Source organism: Odocoileus virginianus, chromosome 28, assembly GCF_023699985.2.
Source record: "Odocoileus virginianus isolate 20LAN1187 ecotype Illinois chromosome 28, Ovbor_1.2, whole genome shotgun sequence".
Lineage (NCBI taxonomy): Eukaryota > Metazoa > Chordata > Mammalia > Artiodactyla > Cervidae > Odocoileus > Odocoileus virginianus.
In genome coordinates, this window is record NC_069701.1 from 13,624,607 (window position 1) to 13,648,906 (window position 24,300).

The 24,300-nt window shown below is 36.8% G+C and overlaps 1 long non-coding RNA gene and 1 other non-coding gene across 2 annotated transcripts in view; both read left to right on the forward strand.

Moving 5' to 3' along the window:
• The window catches only part of LOC139031729 (uncharacterized), a 2,010,631-nt gene that overhangs the window by 1,219,693 nt on the left and 766,638 nt on the right, over positions 1 to 24,300 (forward strand). The gene's annotated exons all lie outside the window — the stretch shown is intronic.
• LOC139031959 (U6 spliceosomal RNA) lies at positions 6,845 to 6,956 on the forward strand. The gene has a single exon (XR_011484507.1). It is a non-coding gene; the product is annotated as a U6 spliceosomal RNA (small nuclear RNA).

A 24,300-nucleotide genomic window follows, 5' to 3' on the forward strand; every position in this document is an offset into this window, starting at 1 on the left:
GCAGGAACAGTCCAGAGCAGGAGCGGCCAGAGGAGGGCCTGGTATGGGCTCGGAATCATGTCACATACATACTTCTAAAGCAATCCTTTTCAGTAAAAACACCCAGAAAGCAAGGAAATCAGTCTAGAATTTGGCTGTCTACAAGATAATGCAGGAACATGGCTAGACAAAATCAGCTAAGGTACCAAAGTGAAAATAGTTGCTGGGTGGTGCCTGCTCCAAGGTGCCTTGTGGGGGTGTGTGTGTGTGTGTTCAGTTTTCAAGAAGCTGCTTTTCTCCGTCATCTTAAAGTTATTATTATAATGGCAGAATAATATGCTTTCATGTTGATATACTATAATTTACTAGTATTTCCCATAATTGTTTCATTTTCATGGGCTTATAAACAGTAAGATGCTGATATTTTTTAACCTCCTCAATGTAGACATCACTAATTTCTAGGGAGGTAGTGGGAATAAGGTTATGACAGCACAGGTTTTAACTGTGTTAGAATAATATACTTTAGACAAATTGAATATTAAGGAGAGCACTATTTAAAAGTTTTTCTTGGAATTTTAGTAAAAATAAAAGTAAAAAGATTATTTATCTGAGATTTGAACATATATAACACCTTCAAGGTCCTTTACATGTCCATCATTTTTCAATTAACCTCTGGTAGCATTTAGTTTATTTATGTTAACTTACAGTTCTAAACTTCAAGGCAGATTTCCTTTGGGAAAGTCCCTAAGATTTTTTTTTTCCCCAGTATTTTAAAGATCAACAACAACAACACACTCTCCTACATTTATTGAGTACCTATTATTGCTATATATATATTATCTCTTATTGTAATTAACCGTGTGAAATCAATATTATTATCTCCACTTTACAGAGATTAGCTTTAAGTGGTTTGCAAAAGAACACTTTCTAGAAAGCAATGAAAATGGAAATCTAAGTTCTCTAACTCAAACATCCATAGCATTTCACTGAGCTAAATTGCCCAGAATAGTAGCTACTCAATAAAGAGTTGTTGAGTCAGTAGATGAACAAATTTTAAGCTCAAATGAGTGTTTTTGCTCCCCAGGATCATTAAAATGCCATTTTAAAATGATACCATACATTCTCTACCAATTAAGGTACATTTAGCAGAATATGGTCTATTCAGTTTAAATTGACTCACTTGACTGGGTTTGGTTTGTTGTAATAGGCCATGGTATGGCCCTCCCTAGAGCTTTAAATAATGTTCCTAGCTCACCCCAATCACCATACCTAAAGTGCAGCTAATTAAGTAGGAAAAAAAGACTTTCTCCACAGGAAAGTCATTTTGTCAGGCTGACTATTTTTGATGGCGTTTATTAGCAGAGTGGAACCAGTAGTGAAAGAATGGCTAAAATGGGTGAACTTGCTTATTAGTTACAAAGACTGGAAGGTGTAGAATTGTTTAGAAGCCTTTAAAATCCTTCCAACTTTGTTGGAAGGGGTTTCAATCCATAAGCTCAGGAAGCCATCATCCTGAAGTAGAAAACTCCCAGTTCCTTTTTGAAACAGGTGAACAACAAACAAGCTGGCTTCAGTTTCACACGCTTACGGACACAAATGTTGTCAGGATCTGGAGTGTGGTGTGCGTTTGTCTGTATGCGCCTCTCACACACTGATGGGTGTGTTATTATAATGGTCCAGTGGAATTCCTGAAGTCCCTAAACTCATCTGAGAACTGCTGTCAGCAGGGGCTAGGTATGATGTTTCAGTGATGATAGAATGGTTGATCCTTCCTAATTTTGGTCTCTTTCTCTCTGAAGCCACCATGTATCTACCATTGTGTCACTCACCCTTCTACATAAAGAGTTAGGAATGAACGAGAAAATTGAGAAGCATAGGGAAAGTATACTTGTCAAACTTCTATTCTTTGTGCAATAAAAAGAATTTTGTGTACATCACCCTACTTAATTCTGCTTATGTTGGTATTGTTTTAGTTTTGCGTGCATGGTGGAAAATTAGGACCTTAGAAGCTAAGGATCATATCTGGGATTATAAAGTCAGTGTGTGCAAATTCCAACTCAGGACTCAGACAGAAAAAAAAATATAGAGATCTTGTAAGAAATCATGGGATATAACCGCTTGGGGAATTAATAATATTGTTAACTCTTTTAATAGATGCACAGCATTCAGATGACAGCTTTTAGATAGCATGTCCTCAATTCCAGTGAGCACACATCTGAAACATTGAATTTAATTCAAATAGCCATATTTATGAAACATTTACATACTTCTGTGTATACAAAGATGTACAATAAATAAAGGGTTCAGGAATCATATAATTTTTTATCAATGAAGGTGTTTATTCATAAAATTCCTTAACCTAACTCTCTTATTGGAGAACTTGATGCTAAAGGCCAGAGATTTATTATAATTCCTTTGCTAAAGATCACTGACCTTTAAACTACATCAAGTACAAATAATTAAACAATCTTAGAAAGAATTTTCTCACAAGCACTAAAATCTCAGGCTCATTTTAAGGCAAAAGTCTTACTGCCAGGATTCATGTAATATCTTCCCCTAGGTTAGAAGAAGAAATCTTCAGAGAAAATAACCATAGTCCCTGAAGTCTAGGAAGAGAACAGGAGGATCAGTGAGAAGGTGTTGCAGGGGCGCAAATACAGATTCATAAAAACTCTAAGTGTTTGAGAACAAAAGGGAAAAGACAAAACTATTATTCTCTTTCTCAAACCAAATTATGCTACCAAAATAGTGTTGTTGAATAAAACTATGTCTTAACTATCTTAAAAAGGGAAACTAACGCCCAGTTTTTTTGTCTCATTTTTTTTGAGATTGCAAATAATAAGTGTCAGAGATTAACATTAGCCCAAATCTGTTTGGCTGCAAGCCTGTATTCTTGATTTCCCCCCGTTGACTCCCAGAAGGGATTTAAGTAAAAATTATTCAGTCGCCGGTCAGGGGTGTGTTGAAAGGAACCTCACACTGGGGAACAGGCTGGTCCCCATGACCTCTTAGGTCTTTTGAATTTCTAAGCTTCTTTGATTTTATGATGCAGCTGGATGGCATACATATAGTACTCAGGTAGGCTAAAGTTGGAAATTGGTGCTTAAAAATAGAGCTTTTGGGACTTTTCACTTACCTTGATCTTCTCTGCATCGCTCTGTGGATGACTGGCATTTGGCTCCATTAAAGGTTCCTACACCAGGGGCAAAATGTTAGAAATTGCTCCCTCCGACCTTATTATAACGTGGTTCTTGGCAGGTAAGCCACTTGCCAGCTCCAGAGTGGTTAGCTTGGTGTGAGGGTAATTACTCTAGGGTTAATTACAGAGCCCTTCAACTTCATTACACAGAATCCTCAGAGTTAGAGTCTATTTTTTTTTTTTTTTGATTTAGTATGCAAGACTGACTACATATAAATGTGCAGATCATTTGCAGGCATGATCCTATATAACTGAATAAACTTCCAAGGAACTGAATGGCAAGGTTTATGTGATTCTTCCATTGCTACCTCATATCCCTTCCCTCAGTACTCTGGGAATTTAATGATATGTACTAAGGGTTTCCTAGATTCATCGTGAGCTGACTGAGCAAATGATTTAGAGATCAGAAGTTTATATCTGTATCATGAGACATCTCAAAATTATAATTCCTCTTTCCAAAACATCTAATACTGTTGAACACTCCTTTTTTAAAACCCTTTCCTGTGTTGCCTCTAAAGAGACTTTTTTTTTTTTTTTTCTTCAAATAGCAGAAAACTTAACTCAGTGTGGCTGAAGTAAGGATATTTTTGTCCTGTTATTTGCAAATTATGTGAAGTATAGAGGCAGGAACACAGCCACTGGTGAGTACAGGGTGTCTGGCTCTGACTCCTTGGATTCTCTTTGTTCTGTCCTTCTCAATGTCATGTTTGTGTTCGGAGTCTTGTTGGGAAGCAAGAAGATGCAATAGGTACTGTACAAAAGAACCATGTTTCCTTTACTCTTCTAGAACCTTCTCAGGCTCATGGGCTTTTCTCCAGTCACAGACACTTCCATGCTCACCGTGTTCCATCTCTAAACTTATGTTTTCAATCTAGAGATCGTTTGTGGGTTATTACCTTATAGAGCAGACACATTCTGTCACAGATGGGTGGTGTACAGTGATTAAGGGAACAGACGTTGGAGACTGGCAGCCCAAATTTGAATTCCAACTTGATCTTTTAGCAATTTTTAAAGTTATTAATCAGTAGACATGAGAGTCTTCAAACCCCATGACACTCTTTCTTCTACGATACTCGGAGCTTCTGTCTTCTCTTTAGGGAAATGTACCAAATTGGGAGGGAGGGAGGGAGAGAAGGATGGATAGATTGATAGATTTGATAAATATGGATATATATTCTATAAGTATAGATAGATTCTATAGATAAGGTTCTATAGACATAAATATAGAAGTAAATATAGATAAGTGTACTCTGTATAGTATAGTGTAGTCAGACTCTTTGTGACCCCTTGGATTGTAGCCCACCAGGTTCCTCTGTCCATGGAACTCTCCAGGCAAGAATAATGGAGTGGGTTGCCATTTCCTCCTCCAGGGGCTCTTCCCAACCCAGGGATTGAACTCAGGTCCCCTATATTGCAGGCAGATTCTTTACTGCCTGAGCCACCAGGAAAGCCCAGATGCTAGAGATATATTTATATATTATGGAGATAACTCTAGCGAGCTAGAGCTCCAAAGGACCTCAGCACCTTAAGCTTTACCCAGCAATGCCTAAGGTTTTATAGATGGGCCTATTTTACATATGGTCCAGAGAGAAGTAACTGGTCAAGATCCCTTGATGAATCCTTGCAAGAAATGTGTCATATATCCATTCTTATGGCTCCTAGTCCAGAACTTGGCACTCAAACCAAGACTTTCACTTTAAATATTTCTACAGGGCAGACATATCTGGTCATATTATTTTGTCAGATCATTTGTTTTTCCTTTGTAAAGAAGATGACAATCTTGAGAAAGCTTCAAATGAAAGACCAGATTAAATGAAGGAATAATGTATATATATGTATATGTCTGTTAACACTGAATTCAAATCTTGCAGTTTATTGTCACTTCTTTAGCATTCTTTTTTCTTTATCAGAATTGCTTTCCTTTTCCTTGCTACTATTAAACAACCCTTTTTGAAGGGCATATATATTATGCAGAATTAGAAAATCAGTTTAAAATAGGGCTAACAGTTAAGATATTTTAATGGACAGGGGAGATGAGCTTCAATGTAACATAATTATTTTTTAAGTCAATGTAAAATATATAGAACATTGAAAAAACATAGCACTTTTGATTTTCACAGTAAGAAAGTAAACACTGGCTTTCGTATTTAAATAGCTCTTCAGCTTTCTTTGGAAGATGAGTAAGGAACAGTTCATAAAAATAAAAGTTTATGAACATTATTTATTGCTTACATGTTCAATTATTCACATGTCTATTAAGGGAAATCAGATGGTTAGTTAATCTAATATTTACTAAATGTCTTGAAAGCATTAAGTGTTGTGCTGGGTCATCATATGAATCTTAGTCAGTAGTCTTAAGGAGTTTATCATATATAACACCATTCCTATGAGTTTGAGTAAACTCCAGAAGTTGGTGATGGACAGGGAGGCCTGGTGTGCTTCAGTCCATGGGGGTCGCAAAGAGTCAGACGTGAATGAGTGATGGAACTGAACTGAACTGAACACCAGCCCTATGGATCATGCACTTCTTTATGAAAGTTGTTTTCATTGTTGCTTTTATTTACATTAACACATGCTGCTATTTATAATAGTTTTATAGGTAAGTTGGTAGGTAAGTATTGTTATCTTCTTTTCATTTCACAGATGATAAAATGGAGGTTTAAGGATATAAAGTGGCTTGGCTCAAAATTTGCACCTAAAACATCTAACTCCATGCCCAGTGGAATTATAACCATGCCAGGCCTCAGGTATTAGTAATGAGAAAATTTGTGTCTTTTCTCCATTTCCCATTTTATAAAACTGGAGCCTCAGTCTATCTTACTAGAAGCAATGCTCTAAATCTGAGGGAAAAGCAAAGTAAAATTGGCTACTGGATAGTCAATTTTGCTTATAAAGCACATTATTTATTTCAGTATCAAAGTCCCTTTTGTATATACCAGGTCCCACCTCCGATTATGTGTTTAGGTTTCACTTTATTAGTATTTTCACTTTTCCCGAAACAAGCAAAACAAACAAAAATTAACTGTTGATGTTTTTACACAAGATGCTTATTCAACAGCAATGTGTTAAGCTGAATTATAAGCATCTACCTGAAAGAGGAAGCTATATTGACCCGCACAATTAAAACCCCTCACGAGATGGTCTTTTCCCTGGTGGCTCAGTTAGTAACGAGTCCACCTGCATTGTGGAAGACCTGGTTTCCATCCCTGGATTGGGAACCTCCCCTGGAGAAAGGAATGGCAACCCATTTCAGTGTTCTTGCCTGGAGAATTCCATGGACAGGACCGAGAAGCTTTCATTTTTCCCACTTCACCAAAGTGGTTTTGAAAAAGAAACAAAACAAAGCGCCAGTATGCTGAGCTGAGAGAGGAACTTAACATTTTGTGTGTGGGGGGTGGGGGGGATGGCAATGGGGCAATTGGCAGAAACATCCAAGTTTTCTGCCAACATACAAACAGGTGGTATGACACTCTAGCTTGGGGCCAGAGACCCTTGGTTTAAATCATAGCTGCCTCCCTTACTAATCTTGTGGCCTTTGGAGTTATTTCAGTGATTTGAACTCCACGCACTTCTTATCTCTCTTACTTTTCTCCTGTATCATGAGAATGGTAGTATCACTAACTCTTTGGACTGACATTAAGAGTAAATGATTTTAAAGTATGAAAAGTGCTTATATCACTTTGGCAACACACATACTAACACTGAAAGGGCACAGAGAAGATTAGCATGGCACCTGCGTAAGAATGACACACAAATTCGTGAAGCATTCCATATTTTTAATGAGCTTTCTTAGTGGCTCAGATGGTAAAGAGTCGGCCTGCAATGCAGGAGACCTGGGTTTGATCCCTGAGTCAGGAAGATCCCGTGGTGAAGGGAATGGCAACCCACTCCAGTCTCCTTGCCTGGAGAATCCCATGGACAGAGGAGCCCCAGTCTATGGGGTCACAAAGAGTCAGACACGACTGAGCGACTAACACTTCACTTCATAGTGCTTAGAGTTTAGCACATAATGATCACTCTTAAAATGTTTGTTGTCATTTTTATATCTGTATCCTTTCTTCAGGCTGTGAGTTTCATGAGTACTGGGACCACATCTAATTCCTGGGCCTTCAGTTTCTAGCACAGGACTTGGTTCTGAGTTGAATAAACCAGTCAGATGATTAAGGCTTTATATTATTTTCTTTCTCGCCAGACTCATTCCATTCAAAAGCATGATGGGAGAGCTCCTGAAGAGTTTGGGGACAGGCCAGAGAAACCAGGGACTTATGTACATCTCCTTTCAGGGATTAGAGAGGAGGTTTTTTATTTTTATTTTTTTCCTTTTTTTGTCTCTTTAGCCTTGTAGCTCAGTCAGTAAAGAGTCCTCCTGCAGTGCAGGAGACCCGGGTTCCATCCCTGGATCGGGAAGATCCCCTGGAGAAGAAAATGCCAACCCACTCCAGTATCCTTGCCTGGAAAATCTCATGGACACAGGGGCCTGGCATGCTGCAGTCCCTGTTGTTGCAAAGAGTCAGGCATGACTGAGCAACTAACAATACCTACTTACCCACATCCAGAACATAAACCAAGTCCAAAGAAAGAAATGGCAATAAAGATGGGTAGAAGAAGTAGATGGAAAAGAGAAAGACAGGGAGAGATGCCAAGGTAGAAAATATTTATTGCAGTCACTGTCGCCTGCCTTGCAGCAGATAGTATCTTCTTTAATACAGAGATTTTTTTTTTCCCCACTCCTTCTTCAAGTGTTTATTTCATTTGAAGTACTCTGTTTAGTGCTTTGAGTAATGAAAGCGGTCACATTCCTGTTAGTGCTTGGAAACCAAGTGCACATTCGTATAAACACACACACAGTTTGAAAGGAAAGTAGAAGCTTTGTTTGAACACTTTTACATGTCAATAGAGGTGTTATGTAATAGTAGCTATCTTGATATCTTGATACCAAAAGTAGCTATCTTGTGGTTTTTCTATTCTTGTGAAGAACAGAATGAATGTGCTTAATAGGAAGTCATTGCAACTCACATTCTGTCTCTGAGCCAAATCCCCTTTTCAAATTTCTAAAATTCTCCTTTTTTCTAATTTTTAACTTATGGACTAAGCAACTATATGTATGATTCCTAACTGGTTCTTATGATTGAATGAATGAATGGATGGATGGATGGATGAATAAGTGGATTTTACCGGTGCAAGAAATACACTCAAGTGAAATTTCTAGAGCAAGCAGGCCAGGGAAATAATGAACTCTGCCTTCTGAAATCAGATAAAAAAGAGGTTTGTTTCAATTTTATCACAACCAAGAGTTAAAGCATATGATGTATTAAGAAGGCAGTTAAATCCCACCATTGAATACTAGATCATGATCCTCAGTGGCACACTTTACAAAGAAAGCTCTCCAATCATTCTTTCTGGGTGAACATTTGCTAGGGAAAATCTCTAACAAGGTCTGATTATTGGAAGCTTAAAGTTTCTTCTCTGGCATACATTTTAAAAATAATGAAGGCTCGAAGCCACTTTGACAATAGTTCTGATTTGACCCAAGTGATTAAAAGGGTCAACGGGAGTTCATTTTCTTTCCCCTTAGGAAAAGTTTAAGAGAAATAAGCCCTCTGTGACTATCTTAGAATGTCTTTGTGATTAGAAGATCCTCAATTCAGCAACAGCTGAGCAGAAGAGTTCTTTAGTGAAAGAACTGACACTGCCAAACTCTAGAGCTTAATAATAATGCCTCCTTGATACTAAAATGCACCTCTCCAGTGTACACTCTGATTGAAGGTTTTCTTGCTATCTCTTTAACTGATATAGACTCATAATATATAATCATATGATGTGTTCTCTTTTGATGAATATGCAAATGTGACCAATCAATTTCATATCAGACCTGAAAAGATCGCCACTTGCACAATTTTGTTTTGGTAAATGAATGCCTACACGTCTGTGTGAGCACAAGGTAACCTTTGTGCACACATGTGCACGCACGGAGCTGAGGAGAAAAGAAGTGACCTATATTTCAGTATTTTTTGGTGTCGGTAGAGGTTGTTCTGGGCTTCCCAGGTGGCACTAGTGGTAAAGAACTCACCTGCCAATGCAGGAGATAGACGAGATGCAGGTTTGATCTCTGGCTTGGAAGGATACCCTGGAGGAGAGCATGGCAACCCAGTCCAGTATTCTTGCCTGAAGAAGCCCATGGACAGAGGAGCCTGGCGGGCTATAGTCCATAGGGTTTCAGAAGAGTTGAACACGACTGAAGTAAAAGTGACTCAGCACACACACACACAGGCACAGATGTTGTTCTGGGAGAGTATAACCTTAAATGGCTACCAGCTGTGTATTTCTAGCCATCTGAGATCAGGTGGGAAGCCTTTTCTTCCATCTGTATTTTATTTGCCTAAGTTATCTCTTTTTTTACATAGCACACACACATGTTTTTAGAGTATACATTGTTTCATTTAGCTTAAGTTATCTTTATGGAAGGGCAATTTTCATCATGATACTGAGAGTAGTTGGGAAAGCTGCCCATTGGTGACCGTGTTGGCTAGGGTTAGCCTCCAGTAAAATACGCACAAACAGCAACTTGGATTTTTTTTATTTTTTTGAACAAGGGGTTTACAGCCAGAGTGCGTGAAGTAAGTGATGATTCTGCCACATGTGATTCTGGTACGTGATCTTGGCTGAACTCTTGGCTGAGCTTTTGATTTTCTCGTATGTATAGTGAGGTGAGTGCTAATACATAGCTCAGATACTCATATATGGAAGGTGGTATTAGTAGTGCTGTTTTACTATTTGATTCTTCTACTGGCTTGGCCTAGTGTCTATTTCTAACCCCATCTACTATGTCAAGTATTCTATTCCTACCCACAAAGATAAGCAGATCAATGCCAACTAATAAATATGCCATTTATTTAAAGCCCTATTGATGAGTCAGGTGCCAGAATGTTGATATGATTTTCCTCCTTATGTTAATAGCAGCCAACTCACTTTAAATACCTTATCTTTGCCATAGCTTGTGTAAATACCTTACATGTACTATGCCATTAATCTCTGTGGAAGTTCCACAAAAGTTTCCAAAAGAAACAACTGAGATTCAGCATGGTTATTTTCCAAGGTCACACAAGTTCGTTTATGACAGCACCAAGCCCAACCCCAATTTTTTGTCATTCAGAACTCCTATCCTTTTTTATTGTACCACTTTGCCCTTCAACAGTAAGAAAAGTAAAAGAAAGGGTCAGGTACATGAAGTCTGAGACATGGTGCTAGCTTGCAAAACCCACCGATTCAGAATGTAGCTGCTATATAAACTGTTGTCTCTCTGTTTTACTGTATCTCTTACAATGCCTCCAGTTTTAAGTAACAGGAAAACCTGACTTAAACAAGCTTAGAAGATAAGAAAGTTAATCACCTCAACTGCAGAACAGCAAGGCCAGGGATAGAAGGAGTACTAATCTTGACACAATGCATAGTGCAGCAATACTTTTAAGGTCCAAGTTTCTTTCCATCTCTCCTTTCTCCCTGTTTATTGTGAGTTTCATGTTCCCTATACTAAGATGATTGACGCACATCCAAATGCCATGAATGGATGCCTCTTTCTGTATCTCTGTCTAAGGAATAATGACTCCTTTTCCACAAGCCCTAGTAGAATTTTTTAAATATCTTATACCAGGATTGGGATATATGCCAGTTTCTAAACAATCACTGGCAATAAGATCGGACACTACTGCAACAATTAGTCAAAATGTTTGGAGTGGAATGGATGCTGGGACGAATGACTAATAAAACTCAAGTGTGTGTGTGTGTGTGTGTGTGTGTGTATGAGTGTGTGTCTATGTCCATGGAGCCACACAGGGCAATTTTACAGTATATTTCTGTACACGATGGATAGTATCTCAACAATATGTCTGCAGATATGGGAACCTCCTATTCTTCCTTGTGGTATCCACTCTTACTTGGAAATAGCAGATAAATGACTAACTCTAACAGAATTAAGAATATTTCTTCCTGCTCTTTAAGTGTAATATAGAGTCCATTAGATAGAAGTCAACAGCCCATAAAGCCAGGAATCCCTTGACTTTAGCCTAATTTCTTGGCACTTTCTGATTTGTAATTAAACTAGAGTGGTGATCAAATAATTAGATAAACTAATTTGGGTAAATCACTTGGATAGGATGCATCCACAGCCATCACAGCTAGACAAGCCAAGGGCAGCTGTTGCTATTGCTGATTCTGAGTTGCTTCACTCATGTCTGACTCTTTGCAACCCCATGGACTATAGCTCAGCAGGCTCCTCTGTTCATGGGATTCTTCAGGCAAGAATCCTGGAGTGGGTTGCCATTTTCTCCTCCAGGGGATCTCCCCAACCCAGGGATCGAATCCGCATCTCCTGGGGCCTCTGCACTGCAGATGGGTTCTATAGCACTGAGTCACTGGGGAAGTCCAATGCCAAAGTCTTCTTTAGAAGGGAGTCATTAACAATGCATTTTAAGAATTGTTATTGTTTTTCATCACTAAGTCATGTCCAAACTTTTAGCAACCCCATGGACTGCAGGATGCAAGGCTCCTCTGTCTTCCACAATCTCCCAGCGTTTGCTCAAATTCATGTCCACTGAGTTGGTGGTGCTATTTAATCATCTCTTCTGCTGCCCTCTTCACCTTTTGCCTTCAATCTTTCCCAGCATCAGGGTCTTTTTCAATGAGTCACTCTTTGTATCAGGTGGCCAAAGTATTAGAGCTTCAGCTTCAGCATCAGTCCTTCCAATGAATACTTAGGGTTGATTTCCTTTAGGATTGACTGGTTTGATCTCATTGCTGTCCAAGGGACTCTAAAGAGTCTTCTCCAGTACCATGATTCAAAAGCAGAAATTCTTTGGTGTTCAGCATTCTTCATGGTCCAACTCTCACATCTGTACATGCCTACTGGAAAAACCATAACTTTAACTATTTGTACCTTTGTCAGCAAAGTGATGTCTCTGCTTTTTAATATGTTGTCTGGATTTGTCATAGCTTTCCTTCCATGGAGCAAGTATCTCTTAATTTCATGGCTACAGTCACCACCTGCAGTGATTTTGGAGCCTAGGAAAATAAAATCTGTCAGTGCTTCCAACTTATCCCCTTCTGTTTGACAAAAAGTGATACAGAGCTGATTTGTGTTGCATGAAAATTTCAGTGCACTCATATATGTCTCAGTCAATATCTTCATTTCTTTTGTATAAATATTTAGGATTGCCACTTCAGTAGCACATGACTAAGTATATTTTTCACACTGATATGACTTTCACACTTTTACTAGCAAACTAGAAAAAATGTTTTCTGAGCATTTGGTGATGCTTTACTTAAAAAAGTGTTTACCATTCCAACAGATAGGTAGTGGTATTTTTTGGTTTTCATTTACATTCCCTAAAGATTAGTGATGTTTCATATTTCTTCCTGTGCTTATTGACCATTTATATGATTTATTGATTTGTACAAATGTTTTGTTCATTTTAATTGGGTTGTTTGACTTCTTTATAACTTAGTTGTAGAAGTTCTTTATATATGGTAGATACAAGTCCTTTGTAAAATATGTTCTGTGAATAGTTTCTCAGTTTATTAGTTACCTACTTTACAGTGCCTTATGATAAAAATTTTAATTTTGATAAAGACTAATGTATAAATTTATTTTTAATGGTTAGTGTTTAATGTTTTAATCTAAGATATTTGCATATCCCTGGGTTGCAGAGATATTCTCTTATACATTTTTCTAGAATATAACCTTTTATGTTTAAGCATGTGATTAATCTCAGAATATTTTTGTGTGTGCTGTGAGGTAAATGTCAAAATTATCTTTGTCCATCTTCTGTGGATGCCCATTTCAAACACTAGTGCCCTTTGTGGAAAAGATTTTCCTTTACCTCATTGATCTGCTTTGATGACTTTGTAGGAAATGAATTATCTGTTTAAGTGTTGCTTATCTATAATCTTTAGTTCTATTGATTGATTTGATTCTTTCTGCCAATCTCTCAACTGCCTTGATAAATATAATGCTTGGAAATTAGTATTATTAGTTTAACAAAGAATTAAGATAGTTTATTTTTAACATTGAAAAATATATAATTTAAAAAATTTTAGATCCTTTGCCTATAAATTTTAGAATCAATTGTTGATATTTTTAAGAGTTCCTGCTGCAATTTTTATTGATATTACAGAAATAGAGACACAGCCATAGACACTGCTCAAATTAGAAATAAGTGGCATCATTATGCAATCTTAATATGGTAGTTTATAAACATGATATACTTGTGATATATTTGACTCTTTTAAAATTTATCTGAACAGAATATAGTAGGCATGTTGTAAAGTTTTCATATATTTTGGTAAATTGATTTCTAAGTAGTTTTTGATTGATAATGCTATTTTAAAATAATAATTATTTTCAATTTTGCTCTTAATGACTTATAGGAATTCAGCTGATCTTTGTAAATTAGCCTGTTATCCTATGATATTGCTAAAGTTACATACTACTCCTCCAATGAGTATTTTTGGTAGATTTCTTATCAATTTCTATTTGCCTAGTCATATCATCTGCAGATATTTAAATTTCTCATGCCTTTATTTTTCTTACTGTATTGTACTGGCTTGGAATCTATTAATTTAAATAGAAATGAGGATAAGAAATCATAAGAGAAAGCATTCATACTGTCACTATTACATATAGTGTTATTATGAGATTATTAAAAATGCCCGTTATCAGATAAAGAAATTTTATTTCAAATTCTAGTTTGCCAAGAATTTTGAAAGAAACAAAATTTGAATTTTGACCGTTCTTTTTCTGTCCACCCCTCTTCTCTCTCCTTCTGGGGCTCCATGTATGAGTTTAATCAGCATTGCCCCACAATTTACCTGTTCTCTGTTAAACTTTGTCTTAGTGATTTTTGTTTTTAAGTTTGTGCTTCAGGGTAGAATATTTCTATTTCTTGTCACTGGGTTTTTCTGCGTTATTAGATTGGAAGTTCATGCCGTCTAGCCATCCAACGAATTTTTCATTTGAGATATTTCTTTTCTGGAAATTTTGAGTCCTTTTTTAGTATCTTGCCCTCTCCCATCATGCTCTAGCTGTTCTCTACCTTCTTGGACATTTGTACTTAAAATAGCTGTTTTATTATCCTTGCCTACTAATTCCATGATCTGGATTTAATATGTTAATATTTTTTTCAAAGATTTTTTTTTCACCTGTGTTTATGAATAGTGTCATTCTTTGGACATAGATAGGTACATGCATCTATGTATCTATCTGTCTTTGAATGTTGATATCGGTGCGGTCCTGACTCGGGAATAGAGTTGGCAAACTATTCCTCTATTTTCTGGAACATTTGAGTAAACTTGTTGATATTTTTATTCCTTAAATATATGATAAAATTCACCTTTGAAATTACTTGCAGTTTTCTTTCAGGAAAATAGTTTAATTATAGATTGACTTATTTTAACTTAAAACCCTGCTGCTTTAGTTTACCGTTTCTTTATATGTCAATTTTGGCAAGTTGTATCTTTCAAGAAAACTTTATTTCTTCTAAGATTTTTTAAAAATTATTGGCATAAATTTGATTTAAAAAAATACCTTGATATCTCCTCAATATCCCTGTAAATCCAGCAGTGTTATCTTTTTTCATTCTTGATATTGGTTATTTGTGTTTTCTCTGTTTGTGTTGACCACTTTACTTATTATTCTTCTTTCAATTTATAGATATTTTCCAGATATACTTGCTTTACTATTGGGTTTCCATGTTCTACTTATTGACTTCTGGGTATTGATTTTACTTCTGTATACTTATTTGGGGTTTAAATTGATCTATTCTTCTATATTTTCCAATGAAGTTTATTTCTTTGATTTGATACCTTTCTGTGATTTTAGCAGAAGCAACTTTTCAAATAAACCTTGCTTTAATTGAATGCCACAAACTTTGATAGGTTATGTTTCATTTCCATTGCATTCAGAATATTTTCTAATTTCCATTGTGATTTCTTCCTTGTACCATAGGATATTTAGAAATATGTTGCATTATTTGTGAATAGTAGTAGTTTTACAAAATGTCTTTTGGTCTTGATTTTTTATTTAATTTTGTTGTGATCAGAGAACATACTCTATGTCAACTCAGTCCTTTAAGTAAGCTGTTCATTGGCTTATGACCTCTCTTGGTTAATGATTCATGTGTTCTTGGAAAAAAGAACAGCACATGTTTGCTATTATTGAATAAAATGTCCTATAAATATAAGCATCACCAAATACTGTTCAGTGATGGTGTTTTGGTTCAAAGTTTCTCTAAATATACTGAATTTTGGAGACTTCTAGTTATATCAATTACTAAAAGAGAATTTTTTAAAATTCCCAGTTATCATTATGTGTATCTATGCACTTTTTTCAGATTTTGCCACTGCTTTGTGGCTTTTGAAGTTCTATTTTAAGATACTTACACTTTTTGCATGTCCCTTGATGAATTGACCTTTTTATCATTGAAGTGAATTTTTTTTAATACTGATACTATTTCTCTGTTAAGACTAGACACAGAAATTACTCAAGGACCTTTGGAAAAATACTAATGCAGAGTCCCAGGTCTTTTTCCCTAGATAATTTCTTTGATTTTTGAAAGCCCACAGTTCTTATCTATTTAGGATCATTGTAAAAAAAAAAAAAAGAAAGAACTGTGTTGCTATACAATCCAATTCTTACTTTAGCAAGTTGGGAGGAGAGTTTATGGGTGAAGGTAGAAAGACCAGTTAGTATTCATTGCAATAGTCATGTGATAAGCAATAAGCACTTGTATTAAGGAAGCAGAAATGAGGTAAAGATGAATAGATATTCGGGATATTTAGTAGGTCACCATATTTGTTTACAGATTAGACATGATGGAGAAGAGAATGGGAGGTATCTAACATGACTGCTAGTTTTCTAACTTCAGAATGTGGTTGATAAAAATATCATTAGAGAGGAAGGTACGTATGTAAGTGGAACAATGACTTCACTCAAACATGTATTTTATGTTGTGCTGTCCTGAGAAACTATGATAAGGACCTGAATTTAGACCTGAATTAAAGCCATAAAAAACAGAAACTGGAAAAAGATAATAAACACAATGCATCACTAACAATATTTGTGTCCTATTTGGTGTAGATAGGAGAGAGAATTCAGGCTTTACTAAGAAGTTTCTAGATTGGATAGAAATGCAGCAAGTATGATTGAGAACATTCTTCAGTGTGAAAAATTTAAGATGGAGGAGAGGAGAGAGAAGGGCAAGTGATGAATTCGAAATTTCCCATAATGATTTTGAGGACATACTGGAAGAAAGTCTATTTAGTGGTCAAAGGTGCAGGCATTGTGCTAAAAAAAGGGGTATAGTTTAGAAATAAAGATTGGAAATTAAAGCTATGTAGAAAAATGAGATATCCCCAAAGAGGCAGTAAATTGAGAAGAAAAGGAGGAAACAAAAGCTTATAGACTATTTTAAATGTGGTTTGCCATGTTCTTTTATTGACACAAAAAATATATTATCTCAAGCCATTTGTTAAATAATGTACCCAGGATAAAATTGTTAAGACTTTGCATGAAGAATATCTTTGAAAACATCTATTGTTTGTCATTACAGTAGGTTTTCTCCCTCTATGATCATCATAAAATCAAAATCTACAAGTATTCTGATAATATATCTGGTGAACATGGTACAGTCATTGTCTTTCTTAAATTATCATCTAAATTTGAGAATATAGAGCGTACATTATGTTCATTTTATTAACATGTTTTTGGTGCTTGTCTAATTCAGCCAGTACTTTCCACAGTGCAAGAAAGAAGAAAGAGAGAGAGAGAGGGAGTAAATGATTAGTCCAAATGGTGAACAGATTGCAATACAAAAAATAAAAAAATTTTGGAAAAAATCTAAACAGTGTGTGTATTGTGTGTGATTAGCTCTTTTTCCAGTGTTGCCATTCTATGTCATTGCAGTCGATATAATTGCATCCTACGAATACGTTACAACATGTGTTTTGCCCAGATGAAGAGTAATCACAACAAGTAATTTGAACTTGTCATTTGGTATCATTACTATAAATGGAAAGAGAATATTTCGTTAAATCTTTATGACTTGGATGTGCATTTTTGTAACCATTCCAGAAAGTTACTAGCGATGGCAGATGCCTGACAGAAATCTTTCTGATAGACTGTTTTTGTGGTTTAAAAAAATATCCGTAATGAACTTTTTGCCCTACCACTCTCCTGTGGACCTGTACTTTAAGTGCAGAATCATCATGAAGCATGTCCCCCACTGCCCTACACACATACGCAGACGCGCACACCCTGTAGGTAAATGATAATCAGAGCATAATGAGTTCTGTACTTCTTTTGTATTGAAATGACATTAAGTCACCAGGTCTCCTTTGCAAGAGCTTGCAGTTTTCAAACACTCTTTTATATCTGCCTTGCCTCTCTGTCCTTGGATCGCTTGGTTTCCTGTACTTGGAATGTTGCAATGTTTTTTATCCACTTTCCCTCCCTTGTTCCAAGCTCACTGTTTCAGCTGTTGTTGGAGATTCTCTTGCAGTTTGATAGCCTTGGTCTGGTGTAGGTGCTCCTCGTGGGTGCCTCTGATCTGACTACCATAGAAAACTATGTGTGCAGGCATTTGACCTGTTTTTAGATTCTGTTATGTCAATTACCTTAGCAGTTTGACACACGATATCATTTCCCTGGAATCAGGGACATTGTTTTACTCATCTTTGTTTAGCCCCAGTATCTTGCACTGTGCCTAGAACATGATAGGCATTCAACCCCACCCCCTACCTTCGCTCCTAACCCTGGCCCAATTTGTCCTTTTATTAACTTAAAAAGTCAGAACTCTCTCTTGGGTGGGAGTGGAGAGGAAATAAGTATGTGTTGAGCTCTATCCTAGACACTATAGGCGATTACGAATCCCGTGATGAGCCCCATTGGAACTAAGGTAGAATAAAATAGCTGTTTCATCCAGGTAGAAAAAGAATCCTCTAGGAAGAGGAGAAAAATGGAGTGGTAAATTCTCATGAAGGGCTTCATAGGTGACATATCATTTTGTCTGTGCTCTAAAAGTACATACAAGTTTGCTAGGTAGAGAAGAGGGTGGCAAAGATTGAGTGAAGGCAGGGAGGCAGGAGGACATAGTGGATTTGTGCGGGTGGGGGGATAACTCTCTCGGGAGGAAGATAACCAGGGCAGTTAGCCACAAATGTTAAATATCTTTATCAGAAAGAATCATCAAAATTGCTCTGTGTGTGTGTGTGTGTGGCCATCGGGAAAACATAAACTTAATGCATGTATTTATTAGGTTGGTGCAAGCATAATTATAGTTTCAGCCTGTGAATTTTAAATCATTCTAATTAGGCTCAAAACCATCTTTATTAATCCAAGTAAAAACCATTACAATCAAAACATTTTTGCCAATGAGAAATAAGTTCGTTTATTCCTATAGCATAAAAATCTATAGTTTGGGATTTGACAAACTCTTGAAGAGGATTTTCTGCTTCTTGCTGGTTGTGTAAGTTTTTTCTCTGCAAAAAAGTTGTCAAGATGCTTGAAGAATCTTGGCAGTTGGTTGGCGAGAGGTCAGGTGAATATGATGGAGGAAAAACTTCGTAGCCCAGTTTGTTCAGCTTTTGAAGCATTGGTTGTGCGATGTGTGGTTGTGCAAGCATTGTTGCCGAGAAGAATTTGGTTCTTTCTGTTAACCAGTGCTGGCTGCAGGCATTGCAGTTTTCAGTGTATCTCATTGATTTGCTGAGCCTACTTCTCAGATGTGATGGTTTCGCTGGGATTCAGAAAGCTGTAGTGGATCACACCAGTAGCAGACCACCAAATGCTGACCATGACCACTTTTTGGTGGAAGTTTGGCTTTGGGAAGTGCTTTGGAGCATCTTCTCAGTTCAGCTATTAAATTGGTGGTCATTGCCAGTCATTGAATAAAATCCACTTTTCATCACACATCACAATCTGATCAAGAAATGATTCATTTGTTGCATAAAATAAGAGAAGATAACACTTCAAAATGACAGTGTTTTGATTTTCAGTCAGCTCATCAGGCACCTGGGGCTTCCTTGATGGCTCAACTGGTAAAGAATCTGCCTGCAATGTGTGAGTCCTGAGTTCGATCCCTGGGTTGGGAAGATCCCCTGGAGAAGGGAATGGCTACCCACTCCAGTATTCTGCCTGAAGAATTGGATGGGTTGCAAAGAGTCAGACACAACTGAACAATATTTGCTTTTATCAGGCACCCACTTACCAAGTTTTTTCACCTTTCCAGTTTGCTTCAAGTGCTGCAGGACTGTAGAATGGTCAATGCTGAGTTCTTTGACAACTTCTCATGTAGTTATAAGAGAATCAGTTTTGATGATCCTCTCAGCTGGTCACTATCAACTTCCAATGGCCAGCCACTACAGTCCTCATCTTCAAGGCTCTTGTCTCCTTTGCAAACTTCTTGAACCACCACTGCACTCCTAGAAGAAGTTCCTGGGCCAAATGAATTGTTGATGTTGCAATTTGTCTTCACTGCTTTAAGGCCCATTTTGAACTCAAATATGAAAATTGCTCAAATTTGTTTTTCTCTAACATCATTTCCCTAGTCTAAAATAAATATAAAATAAACAGCAAGTGATAAGTCACTAGCAAAAAGCAAACTGATAAATGTGCATTAAAATGATGTATAACATATAACCACATGTATTTAAGAATCTATTCCAATATCAAAGAGCAAAGTTTCAACAATGCAAAACCACAATTACTTCTACACCAACCTAATGTAACTGTCATCTTTTGTGAACATATACAGTTTACCAGATACATGGTAAAAATACTAGTTGAACCACCCTGCAGTAATTTGAAGCTCTAACTATATTAAGTGGTTGCTTTTCTGTTAAAAACAAAATATGTAAATGAGAAACAATGTAAGAAATCTTAGAGAAAATATACACCCATCGTTGGTATATTATGTGAACAATAAATATATAAAATTAAGATGCCAGTATATTGTTCTTGTGGAGAAGGAAGTGGCAACACACTCAAGTATTCTTGCCTGGGAAATCCTATGGACAGTGGAGCCTGGAAGTCTACAGTCCAAAGGGTCACAGAGCCGGACATGACTAAGCAACTAAGCACATATTGTTCTTGATAAGTTGAATATTTATCTACTCTCCATTACCTTTGTGTGCATCTTCCCTAAATTTCTATCATTGTGATTACTGGCTGCATGTCTATTAGAAATGATGTTAAATTTATAATTAGTACATATTTCTATGACAAACTAGGAAAAAAAATCCTGACTATTGCCAATGCCTATTAATTGACAACAAGAGTAGCATACCAGTGTTTGTTCTAGTATCTAGTTGAAGTGTTATAGGAACATACCCATTGCCTGGAAATGTGATCTTAGTGAACGAATCAGTCATAACAAAGCATTATATGAAGGGACATATATCAGCACCTTTAACCAGTACCTAATGATCACAATAAAGGTCTATTCAAGTGTGAACCCTCAATACCTGTGAATATGATCTTATTTGAAAATAGGTCTTTTAAAACATAGTCAAGTTAAGATTGGTCACACTGGATTAGAGTGGGCCCTAAATCCATTAACTGGATCCTTATAAAAAGGCCATATAAAGGCGCAGAGAGAAGAGGGTCATGTAGCAGAGACGGGAAGAACAAGTCAAGGAGTGCCAACCATGAGAAGGCAAGGGAAGATATCACCGCAGATCCTTCAGAGGAAGCATGGCTTTGCCAGAATCTTCATTTTGGACCTCTAGCTTCTAGAACTGTGAAAAAAAATACATTTCTGTTATTATAAACCACTTAGTTTGTAGTAATTTGTTGTAGTAACCCCAGGAAAACAAAACAGTGTTTTAACACAGCAGACTTCATACCCACTGGAGAAGTTAGAAGTGATAATCCATGAGCAGCATCTGTACTAGTTTCTTTTAGGAGAGACAAACTAGAGAACTGGTGTAGCGTGACAGTCAGGAGGACAGGCTTTGATGTCAGATGGTGATTGCCAGGTTCAGCTCCAATCTGTTGTGTGACACTTGGTAAAATCTGTACTCTTCTCCCCTCCATTTTCCCAACATTTAATGATAACAATAGGCCCCTTTCTAAGGCTCAGAGAAATTAAATAATATCACCAAATTAGTATGATACAGAATTAAGAGTTGAGTCTTGGTCCTTATGGCTTCTAGTGTATTCCACAAGGAAACACATGTAGGATGCTTTCCTGCTCAAAAGACCTGTGAAAATTCTTAAGGAAGGTAAATCATTTAATAGGGGAAATGGGTGGAACTTTCTCAAAAGAGGTAAACTTTGAATGACTATTTAGACCCCAAGTAGAATTCTGATGAGTGAAAATATCAAGGGCCAGACAGACAGGTCAGATCTCTGGAAACTGTCAGACTGGGAGTCAAAACTATCAGAGATACCAAGGTTCTAGAGTGGGTGACTTGTTTTAGAATAGCAGCAAATAGACCCAGGGGATTAAATAGATGTCGTAAAAAGTGAGGTCAGAGAAGAAAATCAAGCCAGTTCTGCAGAGTCTAATTACTTGCTGCTGAGTCTTAGAATGTATTCTTGTTAATGAGACAGCATTGAAGCTTTTTAAGCAAAAAAATATGGATTCTGTAAACATCACTAATAATTCAAATTTAGCCAATTCAAACTATAAAGAGTTTATAGGAATCCAATAATGTACAATGCAATAAAATATAACACAAATGAACACAGACATGCACATCACTGGTGTCCCATGGTGTTCCATGCATAGCTATATCATCATATATATTTATATTTGCATTTATCTGCAAGGGTATGTACTAAAATTACAACAGTGATTACTTCTGGTAATAGATATGTATACTTTTACTTTCTACTATTTTCTTTCATGTTTCCATACTTTTCAGTAATGAATTACTCTTTATGGTAGTAATGTAGAAAGTCAAGTTAGGTGGGATAAAGACCAGAAAGGAGAACTTAGTGGTAATACAGGACAAAAAATATTAGACTGTTGTGCTTTGACTGAGCAGGAGACAAGCATGAAATATATTTCTCAGGTAGAAATGACAAAATTTGGTGATGATTCATTGGAATGAGGTGTTAGAGAGGGGTGAAGATGACACAAAGAATTCTATCTAAGGTAACAGGAAGGATGGAGCTTCCATTAACTGAGGGAGTTATCCCAGGGGGACCAGTTTTGAACAGGGGGTCAAAAGGGGTACAGATAATGAGCTTAGTTTTATACATGCAGAATTTGAGGTGACAGCTAGACCACCATGATTTTGAGAAGTCACAAGGCCTGTCCCAGAGGACTGAAATGTTGAGATAGAAAGGGATAAAAGAAATGGTAAAATATTTCTGGAGGAGCTTGAAAATGCCAAATGAGGATGAGTATAATCGTCTTTCTGGTAATAAAATCTCAGAAGCCTTCTCATGTAGGTAGATTCACATGAATCGTTTTACTAAGAGATATAAAGCAACACACTCTTAGAAGATGGATATAATTCACAAATTATAGTTAATGTGCTGTGGGATTATTAGGCGTTCAAATATAGCTAAAAATGTGGTAAACTCAACCACCTTATAATAAGAAGCTGACAAGTGACGCAGAAAGTGCTTGAAAAAATACATCCCCGCCGCTTGTCACAGAGTCGTCCGGGATGAGGTGCATAAACAAACATGTCACTCACAGTGTTTTCACTTCCTCCCACAAGACTGTCAGCAAAGTGGGGTAGGAGAACAAAATCACAGGCCTGGCTAACCGAATTAAGCAAGTAATAGTCACAAAAAATAACCTAATAGTAAATAAAAATAATAAAAAATAATGTCTCAACATTATGCTGCCTGTAGGTTATGAAGGAAGGGTCTGTGCCCGAGCTCCATGGCATGTCTAAAAGCATGCAGAAAAGTACTGCCCATCCAAGTGGAAGCACCATCAGTGTCTAGTCATCATTTGCTAGTTTGGGTAGCCTCTTGAACATGATATTTAAAGAGAAACAGACTACCAAATTATCATCTCAGCATCAGAGACTCTTACTTTGCATTGTCTCTGTTGCATTATCTTAATTTATAATTTTATTATCATCTGTATTGTATGATCTTCTCTGCCAGATGCGTGGCCAGAAACCATGATGCAGACAGATGAGAGTAAGATCCACGTGGCTTTTGTCAAATTGCTCACATGTTTGAGTCTCAGCTTTGTCATCTGAATTGGGATTACAATAGTAATCCCCAGTTGATTGGGAGAACTGACTGGAATAGGGTATTCAAAGAGTCTAGAATGTGTGAGTTAAAGTGGAATATTGAAAAATATATTTCCTTGCTCTCACTTCTGAAACCCAACCGAAACTCTAAAAACTAAAAAGAAGCACAAATTGACGAGGATAAAGAGAGTAGAAAGAAAGAAAAATGGCAGCTGGAAAATAGACAAGGAGTAGAAACTGATTTCGCTGATGTGAGAAGATTGGATCTAAGCCATCGGTGGAAAAATTGAAAAGCAATTTTGTTTGTAGCAGAGGTCTCAAATTACTCAAGAATTTCCAATAAATGGAAACCCTGAAAGTGGGAGTAGGGATAGTGGGAACCAAGGCTCAGTTGAAAGTCTCTTTAAGTGGCTAGATCCCACATCTTGTCCTTGGGGACATATAATCAAACAACATTACTTCATTCTTTTCCTTCCTGTCATAACAGAAGATTTGATGATTTCTTTAGATTGGGTAAAATAAGTGTGTCTGTGCTTGGGGATGTTGATTCTACACTGAAAATAGTGAAAATGTGCCTAACAAAAGTGAGCTGAAATCCAGCCCTCCTCTCCTGCTTGATTCTCAGAATCCAGATAGCTAATTTATACTTCAGGCTGGATCTTGGAATTTTTTTTCTCAGCTAAAATGTTCTTGATCAAGAGAAACATCTGAAGATACTAATGTTAGGTTACTAACCATACAAAAAAATGTTTTCATGCAGAAGACGAATAAACACAAACAGAAATGAGCTAGTTTAAGGAAAGAAGGAAAATGAAAAGTTTAAAACATCTAATTAATATTTCTTATGAATTTAAGGCAGAAAATAGGCTGCCTCAACATAGTAGCCTAAGCCACAAATCATTATTTGAGTT